This window comes from Halichoerus grypus, chromosome 2 (genome assembly GCF_964656455.1).
Source record: "Halichoerus grypus chromosome 2, mHalGry1.hap1.1, whole genome shotgun sequence".
Taxonomy (NCBI): domain Eukaryota; kingdom Metazoa; phylum Chordata; class Mammalia; order Carnivora; family Phocidae; genus Halichoerus; species Halichoerus grypus.
In genome coordinates, this window is record NC_135713.1 from 57303636 (window position 1) to 57330940 (window position 27305).

Sequence of the window (27305 nt, forward strand, 5' to 3'; positions counted from 1 at the left end):
TTGGAAGCAGCTATTTCTCCATCAGTTTCCCTGAATGCCTCAAGATAATTTCATCAGTCCTAGATTCCCTTTCCCCTAGAAGGAGTATCTTTGGGACTGGCAGTCTTCCGAGGTTCTGGGAGGTCAAAGGAATCCAGGTCCCTTGGCATGTGTCTTTCTCTCTGCCTCTAGATTCAACAGGAAGAAGTCTGGGTCAGTGTTAGTGGGTTGGATAAGGAAGAAGTGAGAGGAGGAAAAAGAAAAAAAATTGAGCATGGGTCCAAGTTATACCCAGTTCCCAATGGAGCCCCAGAAACTCTCTCTTTCCCTTGGGCAGGACAGAAAGAATTAGAATCTTGCCATCACTGGCTTGTCAGACCACGTGGTATCATGCTTTTGGCTGTGGGTGTTTAGAAGGCTGTGGGTTGTGCCTGCTGAATATTCATTCTCACTTCTTATAAAAATAACTTGACTGTTTTTTCTTTGGGAAACTAATCTTCTCCCACTCTTAGTCGCTGTTCCAGGTCCAGGTAAGTCTGTAGCCAGGCCTAGCAATTAGTGTGTTCCATTCCTCTTTCCACAGTGATTGGTTCCAGGATGGCAGTATAATCCAAAGCTGGGCCAATGAGGCTCAATTTCTGTGCTTTTATTGGCCTTCTTTCCCCTCAGGTATGCTAAACTCTGGGCATGTAATCCTGCTTCTTCTGCCTCAACCCTCTAGAGAGAGTTTAGCCCAGAGTGGAGGCAATGAGGCAAGAGACCTCACAATATCATTCCAGTTCCTCCATCTTATCAGGCTTCCATTTTCAGTTACTTGAACGAATAAACCCAGTTCCTTCATTTTTTCTTTTCTTAAATCAAGTTGATTTTGGTTTTTGACACTTGGAGTCAAGAGAGTCCAAGGGAGTAATACATCTGACTTTGTGGAACTGGAATGAGCAGATGAGGCAGCCAAGATGTGAGGGGGGATGGGAAACCATGTCCTATAGAAATCATAGGGAGACCAGCAGTGTTCACCTCTGTCTGAGGGGCTGCTGCTGGTTGGGGCTGTTGTTTGTCTTACCTAGTTTGTGCTCTTGGGAGTAGAACTAGACCAAAGACAGGTGGTTAAGAAAGAACAGATGGTAAGTATGTTATTTCCAATAGTGATTACTGAAGAAAATAGGTGGAAATTTCTAGTGGGGGAGTGAGTGCCCCATCACTAGAGCTGTCTGATTCCAGGAAGCTGGACTGACCCCGCTGGGAATGTTAAGCATGGCTGGTGGAGGGGAGACATATTTAGACTGACTTTGAGCCCCATTTCTATTTTGGGAGTTTCTGATTAGATGCAAATTGTTTGAATATATTATTTAGCCTGGAACATGTATAAATAAGCCAATATTTCACTAACAAGATGTGCTCTTGTGAGGACTGTGTCTTGCTTACCTCTCTAGCTTAGGGCAGATAGAGGGCAGGTAACTTGGTGATGAAAATCAAATGCCCTGCCATCTAATCCTGAGTCTGTCCCTTGTTTGATGAGTGACCTTGGGCAAGTGACTCCATACCAGTAAGGTTGTGTCCTCTATGTAACATGGGGATCCTATTATACCTACTGCTTAGGGTTGGCATGTGGGTTGGCCATAAGGCATCGTAAGCACTTGTCTGACAGCTGTTATTACTAATTGCTCAGCCCCTGCCTGTGGAGTGAATGAACAAAGGTGCTGGGAGAACCCCAGAGAAAACCCTGCCAACTGGTTTTAGAAAGGAACTCAGGGTGAATTTGGGAGGAAGAAAAAGTGTGACAGTCAAGGAGGGCTCAGTTCTGCTCTTGTTGATGGGACACAATGCCTGAATTCTAGTTTCTTCTTTCCTGGATAAATTGGCATGTATCTTATGTCAGGTTCTCTAGAAGCTGAGTGGGAGGAGGATAGAGACACTGTTCAAGTGATTTATGAGGGACAGTGCTCCCAGGAGATGGAGAGTGAGCAGGACTGGCTACACAATTTTTTGGGTCCAGAGCAAAATGAAAATGAGGAGCCCCATTTTCAAAAGAACAGGGAAAAAGTGTTATTAAAGATACTAACATATAAAACCTTTTTCTTTCTTCTACCATTTTTCTTTCAACTTGCCATGGTATTTTTTATTTGCTATTTAATATAGTTCTAAGTAAAGCAAAAATAAAAATTTAAATTATTAGCATGAATTTTACCATTTATCTTCACTTTGTGCAACGCCAATTTTAATTGCAAATATCACCAAAATTATATTAATTAGTATTTTTGTGGTTCATCCCCAGAAGGTGCCTCTAGCTAGTCAGAAGACACAAACACAAGCCAGACCCAGGAAAGTTGGAAGGGAGGGTATGCAAGGCAGAAAGATACACCAGCACCTGACATGCTGCATCCTGGCTGAGGAATTTGAGCCAGGAATGTCCCCTTCCCATAGGTCACCCATTCTGACCCACAGTGGAAGGAGACCCTAAGCTTATTTCAGCCTCTGTCCCTTCACTGGGGGTAGGTGAGAGGCTTGTTCTTGCCACAGTGCTTGCCAAATGTGCTGTGGCATTGCCGCCAGAGGCAGGGACAGCTACCACCTTGCCCAGCTCTACCTTTCCTTGTGTCTGCACTCAGGCCCTTGCTGGGGGCAGAGGGCTGCTGCCGTCACTGCACAGGACAGGGAGGGAGAGGTGCGGCAGAAGGAAGGGTGTTAGGGGGTAGAGGAGGTGGGAAGGTGCTGGGAGGTGGCACTGCCTGTGAGCCAAGGCTCCAAGTCCCTGGTCATCCTTATTAATTTCATAGGACTTCCCCTACAAAACAGATTTAAAGATAAACTTTTTAAGAATTTCAAGATGGCAGGTGCAGAGGAGTAAACTCCAAGCAAGGTGAGCATTGGACCCTATGTGACTGCCTTGGTCTTAGGCTTGAGAATATCTCTGACCTCATTCTTTGGCTCATCAATTCTTGATCTCTTTTCATTGTGTATATTAAGCAGTACCCTAGTTGGATGTCCTAATTTGCTCCCAAGATTACTATGTTCGATGAGCCATCTATCTAGATCCTTGCAGGTCAGGGCCCCTGGCCACCATTCCACCCATGTTGCCCTTTATGGTAATTGCACCCATCTTGTTTCTCATAGTTGAGTGCTTCTGTTGGTCTTTACTATTCTGGAATTTTATTATCCAGTTTTTTTCTAGGGAGCCCAGTTCTGTTACAGCACTTCCTATAGGAGACAGCCACTACGGAGCTTCGTGAGGAACTGTTGCCAACCTTACCAATACTTTTTTTTTTTTAAGATTTTATTTATTTATTTGAGAGAGCGAGCAAGTGCGAGCTGGGGGAAGGGCAGAGGGAGAGGGAGAAGCAGGCTCGCTGCTGATCTGAGAGCATGAAATCCCAGGACCCTGAGATCATGACCTGAGCCAGAGGCAGACACTTAACCGACTGGGCCACTCAGGTGCCCCTCACCAATACTTTCTTATCTCCCTGGTAAAGGGAGAATCCTCCAGGCCTTCTCAAGGAACATGGTCGGCTGATGGGTTTTCCTGTCTTATATGGTAGGCCCATTCTAGCATGCCTACTACTCTGAGCCCGTCAAACCTTCCCTGCAGTTTGCAATGGCAGTTTTCTGGCATCTCTGCATTGTTGTTTGGCTCATTGCTTTTTCCAGTCTTTCAAGAGCCTCCCTTCAGCATATCGGAAACATCCCCTGGGGTCATCCTGTGACACTGGAGAGAGGGCCCCTCTTTATCAACAAACTCTACATTATCCAGCTAATATCTCACCTTCCTTGATCCATCACCCTTGGAATCCTCCACAGACATTTTCCCCTCCCCCAGCTGGGGCTTGTGCATGTTGGCCAGGTCTGATATATAATCCCTTTCTTTCCTCAGTAAGCCTAGCACTTTCTGAGTTGGTCCATGCTAAGGTTTTACCCTGATGATCAGTCTGATGGCCAGGAGTGGAGGTGGGGCAAATCTCTAGAAGGGCAAACATTGTTTTATAAAGCACCTGACTCATTTTTCAGCAAGGTAGAGTGGAGGTGAGGGCTTATCTTCCAGCAAGGGAACAGGGACACTTTGGTAGACCCAGAGGGTTCAGGTGTATCTGGGCTTATCTCTTCAGATAGCCCCTCCCAAGAATCTGCATCCCCTCTTTCCCTGTCAGGGCCTTGTCTTTGGGGTAAAAGGATGTTCCTAGCAGAGAAATGGGCTGCCTGCTCTTCAGCTCTTTGTCAGCCTTCCAGCTGTGGGAGGTAAGGGTCCCTTTAAATGCTGCCAATCAGGCCCTCTGAAATTGTTTATCAATCAGTCTGTCAGCTTCTGTCTTCAACACATCTTAGCACACCCAGTTCCATGGTCTATTTGGTCAGCATTTGTCCCAGACCTTGCAGATACCAGAGGGACTGTAGCAGCTGGTGCTCCCCTCCCACTTCCCCCTGCCTATTCTCTGAAGGTGAAAGTCTTAGAAATGGCACCTGCTGCAACAGGCATTTGGTTTCCTAGGACACTTTCCAGTATCAATGGTTTTGGGTTGGTTTCCCTAGAAGCAGAACCTGAGATAGGGTTCATTGTTTAAATGATTTTTTGAGGGAGCAAAAATAGAAGGGGAATGAAGAAGCAAGACAAGGTGGCAAAAAGCTAAGCAAGAATGTGGTCTCAACAGGAGTCTAGTTGTAGCCTGATTTCCCTGGGGCACTCTGGAGCCCTCATGGGATCACAGAGTTGGCCCCAGCCTGGCAACCTGCCTTTCACATCCTCCTCTATCCATCAGTCATTGGCCTCCTCTCTCCAATCAAGGAGCACACTCTGCTTTTCTCTCCTCCTTCTCAGAAACCTGTCTCAGCGGAAAGCAGATCCTTAGACTCAGGGGAGAGAAGATCGAAGAAGTTCTTTGGCCTTTGGCCCAATTTCTCTGGAAAATGATTTCGGGATTGAAGACCTTTTAATTCATTGTAATGCATGTCACTGATACTGTCTCTACTGGGATGGCTTTTGGCCCAGGGACAATGAGGAGGCCTGGCAAAATGTGGCGTGCAGCTAGGTTTGCTTTCTGGGATCCCAAAGCTGGACAATTATGGACACCACATGGATCATGTTGGAAAGGACTTTGTCTTTGTTTCCCTTTGGTTCCTGGGATGTTCACTACATGTTTATTAATTACCGACTGAGTTGGAGAATCAATATGAAACCTGAAGAATGTAGAGTATAATAATTGATTTTCTGGGGCGCATGGGCGGCTCAGTCGGCTAAGCATCTGCCTTCGGCTCAGGTCATGATCCCAGGGTCCTGGGATGGAGCCCTGTGTCCGGCTCCCTGCTCAGTGGGGAGCCTGCTTCTCCCTCTTCCTCTGCCGCTCCCCTGCTTGTGCTCTCTCTCTCTCTAATAAGTAAATAAAATCTTACAAAGAAAAAAAAAAGAATTGATTTTCTGTTTTTCAACCAAATATTTTAAGTGGGCATGAGAGGCAGGGATGACAGGGAAGGAGGAGGGTGTGATGGTTCAGAGCCTGGTCCCCGGATTCACATGGACCTGAGTTGGAATCCCAGCAGTGACTCCTCATAGCAGCATGACCTCGAGCATGTGGCTTCAATTCTCTGAGTCTTACTTTTCCTCTTGGGGATGACACCCGTTTTTACTTCATAGAGCTGATAAAAGGCTTAAATGGGATCCTGCATGAAACAGATTGAGCACTGGGCATCTAGTGACTGCCTAGTGAATACCAACTATTATTTTTTTTTTAAAGATTTTATTTATTCATTTGTCAGAGAGAGAGAGAGAGAGCACAAGCAGGGGCAGCGGCAGGCAGAGAGAGAAGCAGGCTCCCCGCTGAGCAAGGAGCCCGATGCAGGACTGGATCCCAGGACCCTGGGATCATGACCTGAGCCGAAGGCAGACGCTTAACGACTGAGCCACCCAGGCGCCCCGAATACCAACTATTATTGATAGCAGAGTGTTATCTGAACGTTTTTTGGGCAGTGCATATTCTGGAGGCAGCATGATAGTGCGGAAGAAGTCAGGTCTTTGAAATCTGAGAGAATTCGCTTCCATTTCTGACTCTGCCACTGCCTAGCTCTGTGACTGTGGGCAATTTACTTTCCCTCTCTGATCTGCCGAGAAGGAGGAAAATAACTGCATTGCAGAGTTTTGGTGGAGAAAGCATCCAGCCCAAATTATGGCTCACTCAGAACTTACTCAGTTCTCTTTCTTCTTCTCATTTTACAACAACAGAATGTTTAGCTCATGCCTTTATTTCCTCACATGTGACTTGGGGCCAAAGTTGGCAATTAGATTTTTTAAAGTTTCTCAAGGTAGGGCACAGAATGGGTGAGACCATTAATTAAACGCTGGCTTTGGAAGACAAAATACTACTGCATTCCAAAAGGAAACTAACTATTAATTGGAACAGAAATATTCAGGCTCAAATAAGCAAAGACAACAAGCTCTGAGATGCCATTTTAACAGCAGGAGATGTAACCGATCTTTAGGAGTGTCTGCTTGCCTTAACCCTTAATTAGGATGATGGTGGAAGGGAGCAGGATGATGGCAGTGGTATTCACTGGGTCCTTATTCTTTCCTAGATGCAGTACTAAGCACTTGACATGTCATATTTCTTTTAATCTTTTTAATAACCTTATGAGGGAGATATTATTATCCCCATTTTACAGATAAGAAAAGTTGAGTCTCAGAGGAGGAAACTTCCAAGGTCATTGGCTGGTAAGAGGCACACTAGTATTAGAATCAAAGTCTGAGGGGTTCCTGGGTGGCGGATTGGGTAAGTGTCCAACTTTTGGTTTTGGCTCAGGTCATGATCTCAGGGTCATGAGATCGAGCCCCATGACAGGCTCCACACTCAGCGAGGAGTCTGCTTGGGATTCTCTCTCTCCCTCTCCCTCTACCCCTCCTGCTTGTGCTCTCCCTCTCTCTCTCTACCCCTCTCTCTCCAAATAAATAAATAAATCTTAAAAAAAAATCAAAGTCTGAGTATGGAGTCCCAGGTGATAGAGCCATACCCCAGTATATTACATGGACTTCCCACAGGCCAGCACTCTGAGGAAATGCTCTGTGAGTGCTTCTCTGAGAAACACAGAATCCCTTACCACTTTTATAAAAAGGGGTTTTCCTAGCAGCTAAAATTCTCCTCTAAGGGGAATAAGTTTAAAACAATCTTTCATACTGCTCATAAGGTTTATTTGGAGAAATGCTTATTTCCTATGGTTAATAAACTAGACATGAAATTATATTTACAATAGTAAAATCTCAGTGGTGAGAAGAAAAAGTCACTTAGAAAAAAGAAAATGCTAATAGTGTTATCTCTGGTTATTTGGAAGGGTTACTTCTTTACATTATTTTAACTTCTTTTTCTTCTTCCAAAATTTCCATAATCTTTACTTATTATGTTGGTGATCAGAAGCAACAACGTTAAGGATAATTGGGAAAAATGATCTTGTGTGTTGTTAGTGATCAGAGATCTACGATTGCATAGAAAATAAACACTTGTAGAACCCAGATCGGGGGGCCAGAATCCATCAGAAACTTCTTTTGTTTGTTAACACAGGCTAAATTCATGAATAAGTGTGCCTTTGGAACAACATATTTGCCCCGCCAATGGTGACTGACATAGTTTCAGATCCAGTGAATTAGTCTAATAGGTGCATCTTGAGGGCAGCATGACTGCCAGCTGTGAATATCCAGGGCCGGGACACCAAGATGGGAGACTGATGTGCAGGACAGTCCGTGAGAATGTTTTTATGTAGATGAGATGCCTGGGAGAATGGCAGACCACTTCTCGCTAGCATTCTTTATGGCCCCAGATATTCTCACATTAGAGATCTAAAAAAAAGCAGCTCTGTTAGCTTTCATTGAAAATTTTGAGCTCAAATACTATCATTTAAAAAAAGCAAAACAGGGCGCCTGGGTGGCTCAGTTGTTAAGCGTCTGCCTTCGGCTCAGGTCATGATCCCAGGGTCCTGGGATCGAGTACCACATGAGGCTTCCTGCTCGGCAGGAAGCCTGCTTCTCCCTCTCCCACTTGCCCTGCTTGTGTTCCTGCTCTCGCTATCTCTCTCTCTGTCAAATAAATAAATAAAATCTTAAAAAAAAACCCAAAAAACAACAACAAAAAAACAGTACATCAAACATTTTCAATGTGCCAAACACTGCTCTAAATACTAGGATATAGCAGTGAATAGGATGAGGCTTCAGTTCTTTTTTTTTTTTTTTTTTTTTAAGATTTTGTTTTTAAGTAATCTCTATACCCAACGTGGGACTCAGAAAACCCCAAGATCAAGAGTTGCATGTTCCACTGGCTGAGCCAGCCAGGCAGCCCCAGTTTCAGTTCTCATAAAGCTTCCGTTCTAGTTCTACATCATTTTTTAAAGTCAATAGAGTTTGTATTATTCTGTATAAATATTGTTCTTTGTTCAGCCAAAAACTATGCTATGATACTTTTTTTTGTTTTTTTGGTTTTTTTTGTACAACTGCTGTTTTCTCTGGTTGGTGAGGTGCTTCAGTATTTATCATTTGCTTAGTTTCCAAGGTATTTATTGCTTTTTATTCCCATTGCTGCTAAAATCTGTCAAATGCCTATCAATAATATTTCTAAATGTTCAAAGACATCAGGTAATCAATTCCATGCTTTGTTTTCCCCAACTCCCCAACCAGAGACCTCTCTCCTGCTTCCCTATATCTTCCTTCTCTAATCTGGACAGCTGATACTTGGCCACACTTGTGGGTTGGACCCCCTGTTTCCTGGCTCCTGAGTCTTCCCTTGTGTTATAGTGATGCTTGTATATTCTTCACTACCTCTGTAGAAAGATCGCTTGGGAGATTTTGCATAACTGAGTATGTCACTGGGCTTTCCTCATACTTGGTTCATGGTTTGTCTTTGTATGAAGGTCTCGATTGAAAATAATTTTCCATCAGAATTTTGAAGCCTGTTGAAAAATCTGATGCCATTATGACTTTCTTTGCTATATATGTGAATATTGTTTTTTTTTCCCCTCTGGGTTCTTTTAGGATTTTCTCTTTATCCCAGCAGAGTGACATTTCTCAATGATAGATTAAATTTATTTTGCTGGGTGCTTGGTGAAATTTTTCAATGTAAAAACTTGTGTCCCTCAATTTTGGGAAATTTAATTTCCAGCAACAGTTCTGTTGACTGACTTTCTACTTAACTACCTTGCTAGATTAACCCACACCCTCCCTTTTGTCTGAAAAATATATTGACAATTGCTCACAGCATTCTTTTTTTTTTTTTTTAATATTTCATTTATTTATTTGACAGAGAGAGAGATAGCGAGAGCAGGAGCACAAGCAGGGGGAGTGGGAGAGGGAGAAGCAGGCTTCCCGTGGAGCAGGGAGCCCGATGCGGGGCTTGATCCCCGGACCCTGGGATCATGACCCGAGTCGAAGGCAGACGCTTAATGACTGAGCCACCCAGGTGCCCCTGCTCACAGCATTCTAAGTGCCCATGGATAGGAATACCCATAGCTTTTATTTCTATTAGTTGAGTTGTTTGCTTATCAATATCAGTCAATTACATTTGTTCCCAAGCTTATACCAGTTGCACCTGTTATTGGAATTATACAAATTAGTTAAAAATTGTATCTACCAATGAATTTGAGTGTGAAAAGAGAATTGTTTCCATTGAAACCAAATTGAAAACGTTGGGGGAAAAGTGGATAAAATCAGTTTGCTTATGGGAAAACACAAAGTCTAGAATAATTCAGCACTCAGATTGCTTTGAAAGTGGCTTTCAGTTCTTGGTCTCTAAAAAAATTGAAATTGAAAGTTTTAAACAATGCATTCTAGGAAATGCATTGGAAGGGGCTTAAAGAGCCAGTCAGCAGACCAATTCTCAAAGAAAAAGCTTTGGCCTGAATGAAAAATTGGTGAATAAGTGCATATTTATGTTTAAAGCAAAAATAAAATGGCTAAATACTAACCTTAAAGTGCAGAAACCTGGCAGTTGCCACTTAACCAAATGATAAAGTTGACATCACCAGTACTGGATGGGATGCACCGAGAAGGGTACCATGTCACTGCAGTGGTATTTCTGCCAAAAATATAAAATGTCAGTCTACTCATAAGGAAACATGAGATAAACCCAAGTTGGTTGGGGGGGGGGGTTACAAAATAATTGGCCTGAACAATTCAAACACGTCAAAGTCAAAAAAGACAACAAAAGGTTGAGTAAAGGTGACCAAAGAGACATAGCAACTAGATTGGTTCTGGATTGGGTCCCAAACTGGCAAAACTCAACTATCTCTTAAAGATGTTTTTAGGGGGCGCCTGGGTGGCTCAGTCGTTAAGCGTCTGCCTTCGGCTCGGGTCGTGATCCCAGGGTCCTGGGATCAAGCCCCACATCAGGCTCTCTGCTCCGCGGGAAGCCTGCTTCTCCCTCTCCCACTCCCCCTGCTTGTGTTCCCTCTCTGGCTGTGTCTCTCTCTGTCAAATAAATAAAATCTTTAAAAAAAAAAATAAATAAATAAAGATGTTTTTAGGACAATTGATAAAATTTGAAAATGGACTGTAGATTACATAATAGTATCTCATCAATGTCAAATTTCCTGATTTTGATAATTGTACATGATTGTGTGAGAGAATGTCCTTGTTAGAAAATACACTCTGAGATATTTAGGGTTAAAGGGGCATGATGTCTCCAACATACTTTCTTTTTTTTTTTTTAAAGATTTTATTTATTTATTTGACAGAGAAATAGAGAGAGCACAAGTAGGCAGAGTGGCAGGCAGAGGCAGAGGGAGAAGCAGACTCCCCGCTGAGCGGGGAGCCCGGCACGGGACTTGATCCCAGGACCCTGGGATCATGACCTGAGCCGAAGGCAGACGCTTAACCGACTGAGCCACCCAGGCACCCCTCCAACATACTTTAAAATAGTTCAGAAAAAGTGACACAAAGAAAATACAGAGGGAATAATGAAGACAAATGGGGCTAAATATAAAAATTGCTAAATCTGGGTATTGTATTCCTCATGCAAAGTTTCTATGAGATTGCAATGATATAAAAGTGCATACAATAAAAATGTAGATTTATTTTTATAATCTATTCTAATTATTTTGATAATCAAATTTCCTTTTAATTGGTCAACCCTGGAGCTTCCAGGGCAAGAGCAGAGAGAACGGTGCCACCAGGTTGGTGTTTCAGGATCATGGGTTGAGTGTGGAAGAGCAGAAGGCAGTGAGGCTGGAGAGAGGCAGGAGCCAGATGCTGAAGATGCTATTCCCGACTTAATGGACTTGAACTTTGGGAAGCTGCTGAAAGCTTGTTAAGGAAAGAGGAGTTCTGTGAACCCATTTATATTTTAGAATGATCACTCTAGCAGCTGGTGTGCAGTGTAAATAGGAGAGGGATGGGGAAGATGCAGGACTGAGGCTACTGGAGTCATTTAAAAGGGGAGTAACTGGATCTTGCACCACATTTGTAGCAGTGAGGATGGACAGAAGTGAAGGGATTCAAGACCACTGTAGACACTTTAGAAGTGGAATCATCAGATGAGGGAACCCACTGAGGAGTGGCAGTGAGGGCATGGGAACAGTACAAGTTGTCTCAAGTTACCTTCCTAGGTGACTGAGTAGGTGGTGATACCATTAACCTGGCAGGAACTTCAGTGCAAGAGACAGAGTAGGTGTGGAGTGAGAGGGTAGGGCAAAATGATGAGTTAAATTAGATCATGATGAATTTAAGCCCCAGTGGGAATCACTTGGATGCACATACAGTTCTTGGCAATCACCACCCCCTCAATTCATAGACACAAAACACATGTATCTTAGAACTGATCAAGTACCAAAGTCCTGCTGGACTGCTTTCCAGTTTAGCTGTTCTGATATTCTCTCCCATCAGCAGTGCAAGAGGATTGCTTGGTGTTTTCCCATATCTCTGCCAACACTTGGTATTTCCTGACTTTTTCATTTGTGCTAATCCAATGACAGTTTGCAATTCATTTTTTACCAGTAAGTTTAGGCTTTTTCTTTCCTTCTCTTTTTTTGCTGGTTAGCCACTCAAGATTCCTCCTCTGTAAATTCCAGTGCATATCATCTGCTCATTTTTCTATTGGGCTTCCTCTTCTTTTCTTGTTGATTTTGAAGGAGTTTTTGAGTGTTGTCGGTATTGATCTCTTACCATCTTTAAATATTGCAACTATCTTTTCCCAGTTTGTCTTCTGTATTTTATCTATGAAATCTGTAATTTTGGTCTAGTCAAATGTAATATTTTCCTCTGTGTGATATCTGCTTTTAGAGTTTTAACATGTCCTTCCTCATAGGTCACACAGATAGGAGTTTCTATTAACTTTATAATTTTACCTTTATATTTATACCTTTAATTTTTCTGTGATTCACCCTTGCATATGGTCTGAAGTAGAGATCCAACTTTATTTTTCATCATATGGTAAACTAGCTATCCCAACATAATCTCCAAGAAAATCCACCCACGTCCATTTATTATTACCTAACAAATTGCCATGTATACCTGGGTCTATTTCTGAGTGCTCAATTCTGATCCATTGGTTAATTGCTCCTTAATATCAATGCACTGGATTTATTATTGTGGTTTAAAATATGCCTTAATGTCTAGTAACATGGGTACTCTTTCTTGGCTCTTTTTTTTTTTTTCTTTCAAAATTTGCTTAGCTGTTTGTAGACATAAATTCTACCAGTCACTTATAAGAAATACATTTGATAAATCTTTCAAAAATAATATCTAATAGTCTGCCTTTTGAGTAGTGAGTTAACTTTTGTTGAAACTAAGGTTCATATAATATATGAATTTATTTTTATTGTATTTTATGTTTACTAAACTTTATATTTTATTCCTTTTTTCTTTTCCTGCCTTCCTTTAAATTGAATTTTGTTCTGTTGGCTTGAAATATACGTGTTCTATTTTTAAGGAAGTAAGACAAATATTGGTAGTTATCTTCCCTAATAATTTCTTAAATGTGTTACTATTACTATTTCCCTTCTGAACAAGACAAACATATTAACATGCTTTCACTTCCCTTATTTTTTCTCTTTTGTCCCTGCTAATCCCCTCCCACACCCTCTTACTTATGGTGACGTTGTCTAGAATTTTTGTTTTGAATTGTTAGGGATTGTTACGGTTAATTTTATGTGTCAACTTACTCAGACCACAGTACCCAGATATTTGGTCAAAAGGCAGTCTAAATGTTTCTGTGAAGGCATTTTTTTAGATAAGATTAGCATTTAAATCAATAGGCTTGGGGCACCAGGGTGGCTCAGTCGGTTGAGTGGTTGAGCATCTGACCCTTGATCTCAGTTCAGGTCTCAGTCTTGGGATTGTGAGTTCAAGTCCCACATTGGGCGTGGAGCCTACTTAAATAAATAAACAAACAAATAAATAAATAGGCTTTGAGTAAAGCAGATTATACTACATAATGTGGGTGGGCCTCATCCAATCAATTGGAGGCCTTAGGAGAAAAAAAAGTCAGAGGTCCTCTGAGGGAGAGGGAATTCGGCCTCCAGACTGCCTTCTAAAACATCAGCTCCTTCCTCAGTCTCCAGCATGCTGGTCTTTCCTGCGGAGTTTGGACTTGGCAACCCCAACTTCAATTGCACGAGCCAATTTCTTTAAAAAAAAAAAAACTGCTCTCTACCTCTTTCACTTTCTCTCTATATACATCCTAGTGTTCTATTTTTCACAGAACCCTGACTAAGCTAGGGATATACTTAGATCTTTTTCCTCAGCTGTTCTAGAGAATGGTGTAACCCTGATTCTAGAATTAAGATTTAAGATTCATTTTCTTAAGTATGACTGGCTGAGTTTGAATTCTGCCTCAGTCACTTACTGCATGACGTTTTAAAAATTTTAATTGGGGTGACTGGGTGGCTCAGATGGTTAAGCATCTGCCTTCGGCTCAGGTCATGATCCCAGGGTCCTGGGATCGAGTCCTGCATCGGGCTCCCTGCTCAGCGGGGAGCCTGCTTCTCCCTCTGCCTCTCTCTCTCTGTCTCTTATGAATAAATAAATAAAATCTTTAAAAAAAAAAAATAAAAATTTTAACTGATGTTATATGCATATAGAAATGCAAACATATAATAAGGTACAGCTCAATGAATTTTCAGAAAACGAACACACCAATGTAACTAGCAAAATAAAAAACCAAAACATTACTAACACTCGAAATTTCCCTTATGCCTATCACTACTCACACTGTCGCTAAGGTAAATCACAATTCTGACTTCTAAAGAAGTAAATATTTTTTTATTGCTGTGTATCGTTTTGTCAGTTTTTGCATTTTATATACAAGGAATCATCAGTATGTATTTTGTATCTAGTGCTCAACCTTTTTTTGGTATGATTAATTTAGGTGGTTGTGTGTCATTGTAGTTTTTTCCCCCCAATAAAAATTTATTTTTTAAAATTTAAATTCAATTAATTAACATATAATGTATTATTAGTTTCAGAGGTACCGGTCCGTGATTCATCAGTCTTTTTTTTTTCCCCAAAGATTTTATTTATTTATTTGACAGAGAGAGAGACACAGCGAGAGAGGTAACACAAGCAAGGGGAGTAGGAGAGGGAGAAGCAGGCTTTCCGCAGAGTAGAGAGCCTGAAGCGGGGCTTGATCCGAGGCCGTGGGATCATGACCCAAGCGGAAGGCAGACGCTTAATGACTGAGCCACCCAGGCGCCCCCATCAGTCTTATATGATACCCAGTGCTCATTATATGACATGCCCTCCTTAATGTCTGTCACCCAGTTACCCCCTCCCTCCACCCCCCCGCTCCCCTCCAGCAACCCTCAGTTTGTTTCCTATGATTGAGAGTCTCTTATGGTATGTCTCCCTCTCTGATTTCGTCTTACTTAATTTTTTCCTCTCTTCCCCTATGATCCTTTGTTTTATTTCTTAAATTCCACATATGAGTGAGATCATATGATAATTGTCTTTCTCTGATTGACTTATTTTGCTTAGCATAATACCCTCTAGTTCCATCCACGTCGTTGCTAATGGCAAGATTTCATTTTTTTGATGGCTGCATAATATTCCATTTATATATATACACGACATCTTCTTTATCCATTCATCTGTTGATGGACATCTAGGCTCTTTCCATAGTTTGGCTATTGTGGACATTGCTGCTATAAACATTGGGGTATATGTGCCCCTTCAGATTACTCCATCTGTATCTTTGGGGTAAATACGTAGTAGTGCAATTGCTGGGCTGTAGGGTAACTCTATTTTCAACTTTTTGAGGAACCTCCATACTGTTTTCCAGAGTGGCTGCACTAGCTTGCATTCCCACCAATACTGTAGGAGGTTCCCCTTTCTCCATATCCTTTCCAACATCTGTCGTTTCCTGAGTGGTTAATTTTAGCCATTCTGACTGGTGTGAGGTGGTATCTCATTGTGGTTTTGATTTGTATTTCCTTGATGCCAAGTGATGTTGAGTATTTTTTCATGTGTCTGTTGGCCATTTGGATGTCTTCTTTGGAGAAATGTCTGTTCATATCTTCTGCCCATTTCTTGATTGGGTTTTTTGTTCTTTGGGTGTTGAGTTAGATAAGTTCTTTATAGATCTTGGATACTAACCTTTTATCTGATAAGACATTTGCAAATATCTTCTCCCATTCTGTCTGTTGTCTTTTGGTTTTGTTGACTGTTTCCTTTGTTGTGCAAAAGCTTTTTATCTTGAAGTCCCAATAGTTCATTTTTGCTTTTGTTTTTCTTGTCTTTGCAGACTTATAGGCCAAAGTTGCTGCGGCCAAAGTGAAAGAGGTTGCTGCCTATGTTCTTCTCTAGGATTTCGATGGATTCCTATCTCACATTTAGGTCTTTCATCCATTTTGAGTCTATTTTTGTGTATGGTGTAAGGAAATGGTCCAGTTTAATTCTTCTGCATGTGGTTGTGCCATTTTCCCAACACCATTTGTTGAAGCGACTGTCTTTTTTCCATTGGATGTTCTTTTCTGCTTTGTCGAAGATTAGTTGACCATAGAGTTGAGCGTCCATTTCTGGGTTCTTTATTCTGTTCCATTGATCTATGTGCCTGTTTTTATGCCAGTACCATATTGTCTTGATGATTACAGCTTTGTCATACAGCTTGAGGTCCAGGATTGTGATACCACTAGCTTTGGTTTTCTTTTTCAAGATTGCTTTGGCTATTTGGGGTCTTTTCTGGTTCCATACAAATTTTAGGATCTTTTTTTCCAGCTCTGGGAAAAAGTTGATGGTATTTTGTAGGGATTGCATTCAATGTATAGATTGCTTTAGGTATCATAGACAATTTACAATATTTGTTCTTCTAATCCATGAGCATGGACTGTTTTACCATTTCTTTGTGTCTTTCTCAATTTCTTTCATGAATGTTTTATAGTTTCTTGAGTACAGGTCCTTTGCCTCTTTGGTTAGGTTTATTCCTAGGTATCTTTTGGTTTTTGGTGCAATTGTAAATGGGATTGATCCCTTGATTTCTCTTTCCTCTGCCTCATTGTTAGTGTATAGAAATGCAACTGATTTGTTTTTCTTTTTCTTTTTCTTTTTTTAAGATTTTATTTATTCATTTGAGAGAGAGAGAAAGGGAGAGCATGAGTTCGAGGGCAGAGGCAGAGGGAGAGGAAGAGGGAGAATAGACTCCTTGCTGAGCAGGGAGCCAAGGCTGGTGGTTGGTGTTGTGGATTTGAATGTCACATCACTATGGGAGTGAATAGAGTAAGGAATGAAGGTGGTGTTAGGGAGTGGTCTTGGCATTTAAGGATTAGTGGACAAAGAAAGAAAAGGAGATGGAGAGGGATGGTGTATCCTAGGAAAAGGTAGGGCCGCAGAGGCCAGGAGAAAGTTGAGTCTCAAGAGAAGGAAGGGGGTCATCCTCAGAACCATAGGCTCTGGAGAAACCACCTTTTTTTTTTTTTGTCAATTGGATTTTGTATTTAGATGCTCCCTGGTGAACTTAGATCAGTTTCAGTGGAGAGGAGGGGACAGAAGCCAGGTTATAGCCAGTTGAGAAATAAGTTGGAGGTGAAGAAGTAGAGACAAGTATAGACCTTTCTCCCAAAATGTTTGGCTGTGAAAAGAAGGAGAGAGATTAAGGCAATGGCTGGAGGAAGTGTCTAGTCAGAAGAAACACAAGTGGGTTTGTTTCTTATAAGGAAAGAGCCAGTTACATCTTTCTCATCTCTTCCTCCTTCCTTCTTCCCTTCTTCTTCACCCCTTCCTTCCTACCTCCTTCTAGTTCTCTTCTCTAAGCCTAACTTTGTATCCTTCTGGAAATGAAGCAGGTGACTTAGGAAGCTCTAGGAGAGAGAGAGAGAGAGATCGAAGCTACTTGAGGAGGGGGGGATAAGCCATGAAGGGCACTTGCACTGAGGAGGTAGAGCAATGGGGTCCCAAGTCCAGGTGGGCCTTGCATCCTTGCCCAGTGTTGCAGGAGGGGAGGAGTGGTATCAGTGGGTATCAATGTAGGTAGGTTTGCAATGGGGGGGAATGGGGCAGGGGAGGAAAGTAATCAGGGTTTCTTCCATTGTGTTTAGTTGGCTTATTAAGAGCATCAGTAGGCTTGAAATGGGCATCTTCATCTTTCCCAGAGATGGGTAATATTCTCTTCTCACAGAGCTCTGCACAAGACTGGGTTAAAGTGAGGTGGTATATGAAGGGCGCTGTGAACTGAGAGCCATGAATTGATGGCAGGGGAAAGACATTCACTGAAAATATGTAGTTTTGCCTGGTTATTTGCTCAGATGATGCCAGGACTCAGTGACACAGGATCAGATCTAGTGATGACCCCAGGGGGGACCCAGGCACAGGGATCATGGCCTGACACTTCCTTTTTGGAATGATTTTATTGTAAGTATTAGGGGACTATTATGAAGTTCCCCTGATTGCTTAGAAATGAGGGAGTCAGATGGCCTCCCATAGTCCCATACTGAAATGATCAAATCAAAGTGCAGCTGGAGGGGGGCTGAGTATATCCTAGCCTCAAAACTTCACCTATACACAGGCCAAATGTCTCCACAGGTTGACACATGACAGGTATTTTGGGCCCAGATGATATTTGTGGAGATACCGCCTCAACCACTAGACTCCGTTTTCAGCTACTTGTAATTGTATGTGTATGGGAAATGCATGTGTTTTTGGATGCATGTGTGCAGATATGCACATGTGTTTGGGGGGTCTGGAATTCATCCACTAAATGCAGAAGTGCAAAAAAGAAAGGTAGATGAGGGGTGTACAACATGCTTGATTTTTTTTAAAAGATTTATTTATTTGAGAGAAAGAGAGAGAGTGTGTGTGTGCGCATGCCCTTGAGCGAGTGGGGGGAGGGGCAGAGGGAGAGAGGCTGAGCATGGAGCTATGAGATCACAACCTGAGCCAAAACCAAGAGTCAGACACTTAACTGACTAAGCCTCCCAGGTGCCCCAGCGTTCTTGATTTTCTAATATTATGCTTATCTTGTTCATAAATACCCATAAAGCTGAGAACAAAAGGTGTTAATAACCTCTAATTTTTAAAGGGAGGAGCTAGACCAGCTATGCAGAACTTGCTAAATGGGGATCAAAAAATCTGGTCCCATTGCTGCTTTGGGAGTATAAAGAGGCATGTAGATGGGCGCCTGGGTGGCTCAGATGGTTAAGCGTCTGCCTTCGGCTCAGGTCATGATCTCAGGGTCCTGGGGTCGAGTCCCACATCGGGCTTCCTGCTCCTTGGGAGCCTGCTTCTTCCTCTGCCTCTCTCTCTCTCTGTCTCTCATGAATAAATAAATAAAATCTTAAAAAAAAAAAAAAAAAAGAGGCATGTAGATGATGGAGAGAGATTGACCTAGAGCAGGGCTCCTTGCCCACACGTACCTGAAGTGAAGGGCGGGGGCTCCCTGAGAACCACTGAAAGACAGTGACAAGTATGCCTGGAGTTCAGAGGGCCATCTGGAAAAGATACCTCTTCCTTCCTAAAACTGAAGGCAAGAAGTTGGCTAGAGCCTGCCTAAGGAGTCAAGGCTACCACGGGAGTGGCATGGGCTTTCACCAAGGCAACTGGCAAAGAAACCCAAAGGATACTGTCCAGGACAGAGACAGTAGCGATGGAGTTGGTTGGTGTGTGTGTGTGTGCGCGTGCGTGGATGTGGATGTGCATACGCATGCATGCCCGTGTGTGAACTGGAAGTTTATTCTCTGTGGGCACAGCAACAAGGGCTGTTGGGAGATACTCATTATACTGAGTTTCTCCTTCGGAGAGCTCCAGCTTACAGTGGCCTCAACACTTCCAACTAGAATCCTCTTCTGCCTCCAGAATTCTCTGGAGGTGACTAGAAGGAAACATGTGCCTCAGAGCCAAGGCATTTCAGCAGCTTCTCCACACCTTGTGATACTCATGTAGAAATAGAGGCACGTTGTTGGGCCAGTCTGGGCCTGGTAGCCAGGGACATGGCCTTTCCTGACCTCCACTCTCCTCAAACCTCCAGACATCCTGCTGTTCATCACCAGTTCTCTGGCCTGTTATCCCCGGCCAGAGAGATGAGGTAACAGAGCCATTGCCAGTGCTGCCCAGTGCTGGGTTACAAGCCCTGTTAGATCAGCTGCTGGCAGAACTGCCCGCCCAGCTGAAGCAAGGATTAAAGATTGGGAAAAGTCATAGTTGACCACACTTGAGACATGGAGTGTGAAATCCTAGTACCATGCAGAGAGCAGACTGCTTCGTGGAGGTTTCTCCACCCTCGCTGGAAACTTTCACAGAGCCCAGGGGCACTGCTATGTGTGATGACTCAGGCTCCCCTTCTGTCGCCAGCATCTCAAGTCAAGATGGGACCCACTCACATTATTAGGCCTTTGGTTCAGAAAGGATTGCACCTTCTGTCAGCCTACAGGATTCTAAGCCTGGCTTTATCACTTAACAGCTGCGTGATCCTGTGTATGTGTGTGTGTCACTTCCCCTCCCACCCTCACTTTCTTCATCCTTGGAGATGATCAGATCTATTCTAAAGCGTTGTTGTAGGAATGAAATGAGATAACACACATAAAGTGACTTGCACGATGTCTGGAAAAAAACAGGACACACAAACTGCTTTCTTTCCTTGTCAGCTCTACCTAGAACCTGGCTCCTAATAGTGCGTGTGGGGTGAGCACTGCTTGCTGGGAAGAGGGAGGGCAACCTCTGTCCCACGCCCTGTGTGCTTGCTGTGATGGTGGGTGGTGGGGAGAATGGGCCTGCTCCTCTGAGCCAGCCGCTCCCAGGCGATGCCTCCGCCTGCAGAAGGGGCATCAGTTCTGCAGGCACTGGGGGCCAGGCGTGATGCAGGGTGAGAGGTCTGTGAGGAGTGCAGACAAAAACTCACAACCTGAAAGAAAGACCCAGCTCAAGACCCTCTCCTCTGGCACCCATCCTCAGATCTACTGGGCCCTCACCTGGCCTCCCAGTTCCAGACTCACACCTGGAGCCCATCTTCCATGCTGCCCCAGAGGGCGCTTTTTGAAATGCTAGCCCGTTCGCATCCCTCCTCTTCTGGAAACCCTCAGTGGCTCCCTAGTGCTTAAAACTGTGCTTTTCAAATAATGGAATATGACCTTTAGTGGGTTATGAAATCAATTTAGTGAATTGCAATCATCATTAAAAAAACTGAATAGATTAAATGTCAGCCTCAGTCACATGTAAGTATTGTTTTGCAAAACATTTATTTCAGATTATTTTATTTATTTATTTATTTATTAAGATTTTATTTATTTCAGAGAGAGAGAATGAGTGAGAGAGAGTGCACATGAGAGACGGGGGAGGGTCAGAGGGAGAAGCAGACTCCCTGCTGAGCAGGGAGCCCGATGTGGGACTCGATCCCGGGACTCCAGGATCATGACCTGAGCCGAAGGCAGTCGCTTAACTAACTGAGCCACCCAGGCGTCCCTCAGATTATTTTAAATGTAAGCATGTAATTTTGTATTGAGGTGTTGTGGGTTCACAACTCTGTTGGGAGCTTCCTGAGTGTTATCTGCACTGCGTCCCCCCCCCCCCCCCGCCCCACTTGAAGGGCAGGGTGCTCCAGGTCGGTAGGTGGCAGTTTTAATAAGCAAAGGGAACTTACATACAAGGCTTGTCTTGGTCAGCTTCAAGATGAATGGACCCCCGAATCCATCCCTCAAATCTAGGGCAGAGGCAGAGGGAGAGGGAGAATAGACTCCCTATAGCTTATAAAGGGGACTTAACTAGGCTCAGTCACATTTACCATGCAGGTGTTCTCAACACCACATCACCATATCAAGGCTATGTCCTTGGAGCAGCCTCTGGGAGTGGGAAAGGCAAGCGGAACCCACATTCCCAGGACGGGGGAGGGGGTGAGGAGTCCTCGAAGTGCCCAGGTCATGCTTATAGGTCAACTGGCGGTTACATCTTTTTAATGACATTTCCCAACAGGTATAACATATTCAGTAAAGTGCACAAGTATTAAGTGTGCAGCTTGATGGGTTTTTTTATACGTGCACACTCTCATTTAGCTACCACCTAGCCCAAGACATGAAACATATCTGGTAGCCCGGAAGGCTCGCTCATGCCCCTTCCCAGTCAAAACTGTCCCACCCTGCCTGCAAGATAATTACTATTCTGATTGCTCTAATCATCAATTAGGGGTGGGGTTTTTTTGGCTTGTTCTTGAACTAAATAGGGTTTTGGGTATTGGCTTCTTTAACTCAACATTTGTGACGTTTCATGTAGCTGTAGTTAGTCCGTTTTCATTATTGTATTCTATTGTGTGACTGCACCACAATTTCCTTATCCACTTCTGTTGATGGACATTTGAGTTGTTTCTACTTTTTGGCTATTATGAACAAAGCTCCTGTGAATATTCTTACACATGTCTTTTCATCTCTACTAATTTCTGTTGGCCATACTAATAGGAGTAAAATCTCTGGGTCACGGGGTAGATGTATGATAACTATTAAAACTACCAGTTTTCCAGAGTAGTTACATTTGAGATTTATATGTGCATATGTTCACATACATGTATGATGTATGTGTGTATATACCTATGGTCTAGGTTGTCACGTAAAATGATTTTATTATTGTGGGTCTTGGTTAAAAAAAAACAAAACAAAAACCCACACACAACAAAAGCTACTCGTTAGAAGAGAAAGTCAAATTCTTTAGCATGGCTCACAAAGCAGGGCATGACATGCTTCTATCTCTACTATCTCAACTCCCACCCGCTCTCCCAGTGTCTTCTCTTGGCTTGCCTGAAAAATCTTTTTCCTCTCTTTTGTTTGTGGACTTCTACTTTTCCCTGAATATTCATTTCAAATGAATAGCTTTTCCAAGAAGTCTTCCGTGATCACCCCTTTCTCCTCTCCCTTTTTGCCCCTTTATAACCCATGCATGCCTCTATCATCATGCTTAGTGTCTTGTATTCTGTCTCCTATACCAAATTGTTTCCTTATGTACAAGGTCCTTGAGGGAAAACTGTGACCCACCTTTACCATCTAGGGTGAACATTTGTTCTTTACCTTCCCACTTCCATCATCCCCTCTTTTAGTAACAGCCCCTAGGATTAATCCAGGGAGCTACCTTTCCTGCACTCTGCGTCCAGGTAGCTCAGGTGTGGTCCCATTCACCTGGTATCATAGAGGTGCTCGTGACCACAGTCTGGGTCCCTCAGCGTATCAGTATCCTTGGCCATAGAGCTTGGTTGCCTAGCTAGTTGGAAAGGGCTTTGAGAGGCCTGGACCCCATTGTCTATACCTTTTCCATTCCCTGTCCACCCTGTGGCCTATAGCTCATTATCTGCTAGGCATTGTGGTTACAATTTCATTTCGTTTTCACAACAGCTCTAGGAGCTGAAGGTACTGTTATCATCTCCGTTTACATGAGAACCCTGGGTCAGAGAGGTGAGATAGCACACAGCTAGTGCACTGCCAGAGCTGGGCCTTAGACTAAAAGCTCCGGACTGCCTTTGTATCGATGATAAAACTTTAAACTCTAACTCTCTTAAGAGCAGATGCTTAAAGAAAATAATTTTCATGTATGAGTAGGTTTTTCACAGGTGTTGCAGAGGTGGTCGCCCTTTCTCTAAGCATTTTAAAGATGTCACACCATTGTCTTCTAGCCTCCATTGTTTCTGAAAAGTAGTAATCTGTAATTATATTTGTTCTTCTGTTTATGTCATGTGTCTTTTTTTTTTTCCTTCTGGATATATTAAAGATTTTCTCCTTGTCTTTAGTCACTAGTAACTTGATTATGATGTGCTTAGGCATGGTTTTGTGTGGGGGTGTGTGTGTATTTGTCATGTTTGGGGTTTTCTGAATTTCTTAAATCTGTAGATTGCAATTTTTCCTATTGAATTTGCAAAATTTTCAGCCATTATATCTTCATATATTTGCTTTCTGCCTAGTTTTCTCTTTCCTTTTCTTCTGGGATTCCTATGACACAAGTGTCAGATTACCTAATGTTTCCCATTGAGGCTTTGTTCATGTTTGAAAAGTATTTCTTCCTCTGTGGTTCCGTTTGGGTAATTTCTGCTGACGTATCTTTACCTTCACTTCTATTTTTAGAGTATGCAGTATGCTGTTATCTTAGCTAGGGAATTTTTTTATTTCAAATATTGTACTTTTGGTTTTTGAGTTGACATTTGGCTTACTTTTTAGAATTTTCTTATCTATCTTGAAATTCACCAGCTCTCTAGCTATTACATTCATCTTTTCCTAAAAAATATTTTAAACATGTCTATTATGTTTAATTTCAAGATCCTTGTTTGCTAATTCCAATATCTGATTCACCTTCTGGGTTCTTTATATGCCAGGTAATTTTTATTGTGTGCTTATTGTATGTAATATACTCCAGAGTCTCTTGATTCTGTTATCTTTCTCTGAAAAGTATTGGGTTTTGTCCCATTGGCTGGTTCACTTGCTGACAGATCACCTTTATCCCGTGGAAGTGTAGTTTCAGCCTTTATTAGAGTTGTCTCTTCCAGTTCTATCCTAGTCCTGGGATGTAGACCTTAGTCCTAGGATGTGGTCCTTACTCCTAACGCATGGTTCTGAAAGAGTGCCAGTGGAAAGGTCATCGTGTTCTTTAACTTCTCTAGCTTCTCTAACGCGGTAGAACTTGATTGCTCGGCTTTTTAATCTCCCTGCATTTGCTTTCCTCTGGGTAATTTAGAGTCTTACCCTGTGCATGAACTATGAGCAGTCAGCCAAGTATTGAGGAGAATTGGCACACAGATTTTAAAAGGAAGCCTCTTTTGTGCTTCTATCATTTGCTGGATTTCATTCCTCAATTTCCAGTCACTCCAGCCCCACACACGGTGTAAATTAAAGGGATGTGCCTTTAGGGGAAGATCTTACCCAATGTGCTTCATTTCTCTGAAGGGGTTGGATCCCCTTAGTTTCTGCCTGCTCTGGCTGCTGCCCAGTGCCTTCAGGTAATTGTTTTTTCATACAGAGTATATAATTGTCATGTGGGAGGGTTAGTTTGACACAGGCTGTTCCCTATTACCAGAACCAGAATCTCCTCCTCGCTTTTCTCCCTACAATCTCAACACCAGTGAATATGGGAGAACTAAGAAGTCAGAGAAGCAGTGACACCAAGCCCAGAGGGGACACTCAACAGGGCTAACTGGAAAGTGGCCATGTGCACAATGGTTAAGAGCATAGACTGTGGCGGCAAATGACCCTGCCACCCATCAGCTGTATGAACTTAACACAAGATGCTCCACCAATGGGGTCTATATATCCTTATCTGCAGAATGGGAATGGTAATATTGTTTTCATAGTTTTTTGGGGGAGTGAGGATTAAATGAAGTGCTTAGTACCAAATCTGGTATATTATCATAACCAAAGGTAGTCACTACCGCTAAGAGAACCAGGTGTTCTTTCACAGAGGGCTTAAAGGAGAGGGACAAGGCTAGATCTCTTCTCCAGACAGTAGGTGGGTGACGTCTACTGGGGCTTTTTGGACTAGAAGTCTATGCCTCTAACCGAAGACATTCACAGTTGTTTGGAAATAAGCACAGTCCCACCCCTTAGCATTCCTTTTTTGTGTGTGTTCCAGGTGGGGCTTATCAAGAGCTGGAGGGTCTGAACCAGATCTATCCAGAATTTTAAAGGGACAGAGATAGAGTTAAACAAGAAGCTGACTGAAGTGCATATCAAGGGCAAAGGCTAGGAGATGACACTTCCCCCCAAACCCTGTTCCAGTACAGGTCTCTTTTCTGAGCACTCCAACCAGACATAAAGTAGTCTTAATTCCCAAACCCAAGCATGTCCGGAAAGATTCCTTTACAGAGGTTAAAATTCATATAATAGAAAATCCCCATTTTAACCATTTTAAAGTGTATAATTCAGTGACTTCTAGTACATTTATGATGTTATGCATCCTTCATCACTAATTCCAGAACATTTTTATCACCCCAGAAAGAAACCCCATACCTGTTTAATAGTCCACATTCCCCCCTTCCTCTCAGCCCCTGCCAACCACTAATCTACTTTCTGTTTCTATGATTCATGTATTCTGGACATTTCATGTAAATGGAATCACACTATATGTGACTGTTTGTGTTTGGCTTCTTTCACTTGGCATAATGTCTTCAAGGTTCGTCCATTGCCTGGAATTTTTTAGATACTAATTTTTGTATAAACTCCTGTGTCTTTTTTCAGGTTACCTCCTGCATGAGGATTTCCTATAGGGAACAGAGAACCTTGAAGAAGTGAACATGGAGGATGGTGGGTGCAAACGCGGGGGCACATTTGATGAAGGATAATTGGAAGGCAGGCAGGCAGGGACCAGCGCGGCACCCTCCACCAACTCCCCTTAAAAGGATTTTACACCACCCTGAAAGGAGCCCTCCACCCTTTCCCACGTGATAGATAGGTGACAAAAACCTGATTGGATGACAGGCTCATGGAGGGTTAATCAGATTAAAATGACCCACTAACAAGCCCATAAACACCCCTAAACTTAGAAACTCCTCTGGCAACCCTCTCATGTCCCCTCCCTCCTCACGAGCTTTGTACTATCACTTTGCTATTTTTCAATAAACCGTGCTTTGCTACCCACCACTCTGTCTGGTCTACCTCTTCATTCTTCGAAGCAGCATGACAAGAACCATGGGTACAGACAGAGAAAAAAATCCTCTAACACATTGACACACTTCTGTTTCTGCACCCCATTTACAGTGCTCTTGAGGCTCTTCTGTTGGAGTATCCATTTCACTTTTCCACCTGAAAATCCCCTCATCTCAACTGTAGTCAAAAGATTGATGTCTTTCTAAGGCACCCAATTAAATGTAACAAGGTAATATACAGGAGGAAGTACCTATGTTTTAAAGTCAGATTGGATTTGAATCCCACCTCAGAGACTGCATATAGGTTTGGGGAATTCCAGAGTAGGGGAGACCTGTGTCCACTTTTGCAAGCAGATGTAGGAATGGGGTGTATCCCTACGGATATTACATATGCCATAACATGGCGTGAAAGGAGTAGAAAGAGCTGCTGGATACCATCACTGAGTCAGCCTTGAAGAGTTCCCAAAGCCCTGTGCAGTGGGGGAGCAATTAAATGACTTTTCTGTGTGTCTCAGAGTAGCAAGCAAGTGGGTGAACAGACTTAGCTCCACCTCATTTCTTCTTCTTCTTCTTTTTTTTTTAAGATTTTATTTATTTATTTGACAGAGTACAAGCAGGGGGAGCGGCAGGCGGAGGGAGAAGCAGGCTCCCGCTGAGCAAGGAGCCTGATGCGGGACTTGATCCCAGGACCCCGGTGATGAGGGAACAGAAGGCAAGCTGAGGACAAAGCAGAAGCTGACCCCTGCAACCTTCCCCCCCCTCCCCCCCCCCCCCCCCCCGCCATGGGATATATGTGACATTCCTCAAGCACTCCTGGCTGCCCTAAAGGAAAAACAAATAGTTAATGTGTAGAGACCACAATCCTGCAAGACCTGAGCCTCCCTCAGTTTACTTACAAAAGCCTTAGCAGTAGCTTCCAGAAGGGAATGTAAATACAATTAAATGTCTTTATAACCTGCAGCCCATCAACAGATACTTGAAGTGGGCAGAGTGTAATGTTCCTCCAGGAAGTTCCCATCTATCTTAATGTTAATGCCTTACTAGAGGGGTAAACAACCTTAACTTGACAATGGCAAGGCCTCTGGTGTCCTGTGAGTCTTCTTTAGCATATGAAAGTTCTTTGGAGACCTCCCTTTTTCCTTACCTCCCCCAACCCCATAGTATATAATCAACCATCCCTCACAACCCCGGTGCAGCTGCTCTTTCTGCCCAGGTGTCTTGTCCCCGTGCTTTAATAAACCACCAGTTTGCACCAAAGACGTCTCAAGAATTCTTTCTTGGTCGTCGGCTCCAGGCTCCACCCCACTGAACCTCACTTATATTCTAAAACCACAACACTGGGATCATGAC

General features: G+C 43.0%; 2 long non-coding RNA genes across 2 annotated transcripts in view; both read left to right on the plus strand.

The window, feature by feature from the left end:
- Positions 1–27305, plus strand: part of LOC144378828 (uncharacterized) — an 81209-nt gene that overhangs the window by 15079 nt on the left and 38825 nt on the right. The gene's annotated exons all lie outside the window — the stretch shown is intronic.
- LOC118544800 (uncharacterized) lies at positions 429–27212 on the plus strand. The gene is made up of 3 exons (XR_004921779.2): positions 429–509; positions 25549–25614; positions 26562–27212. It is a non-coding gene; the product is annotated as an uncharacterized LOC118544800 (long non-coding RNA).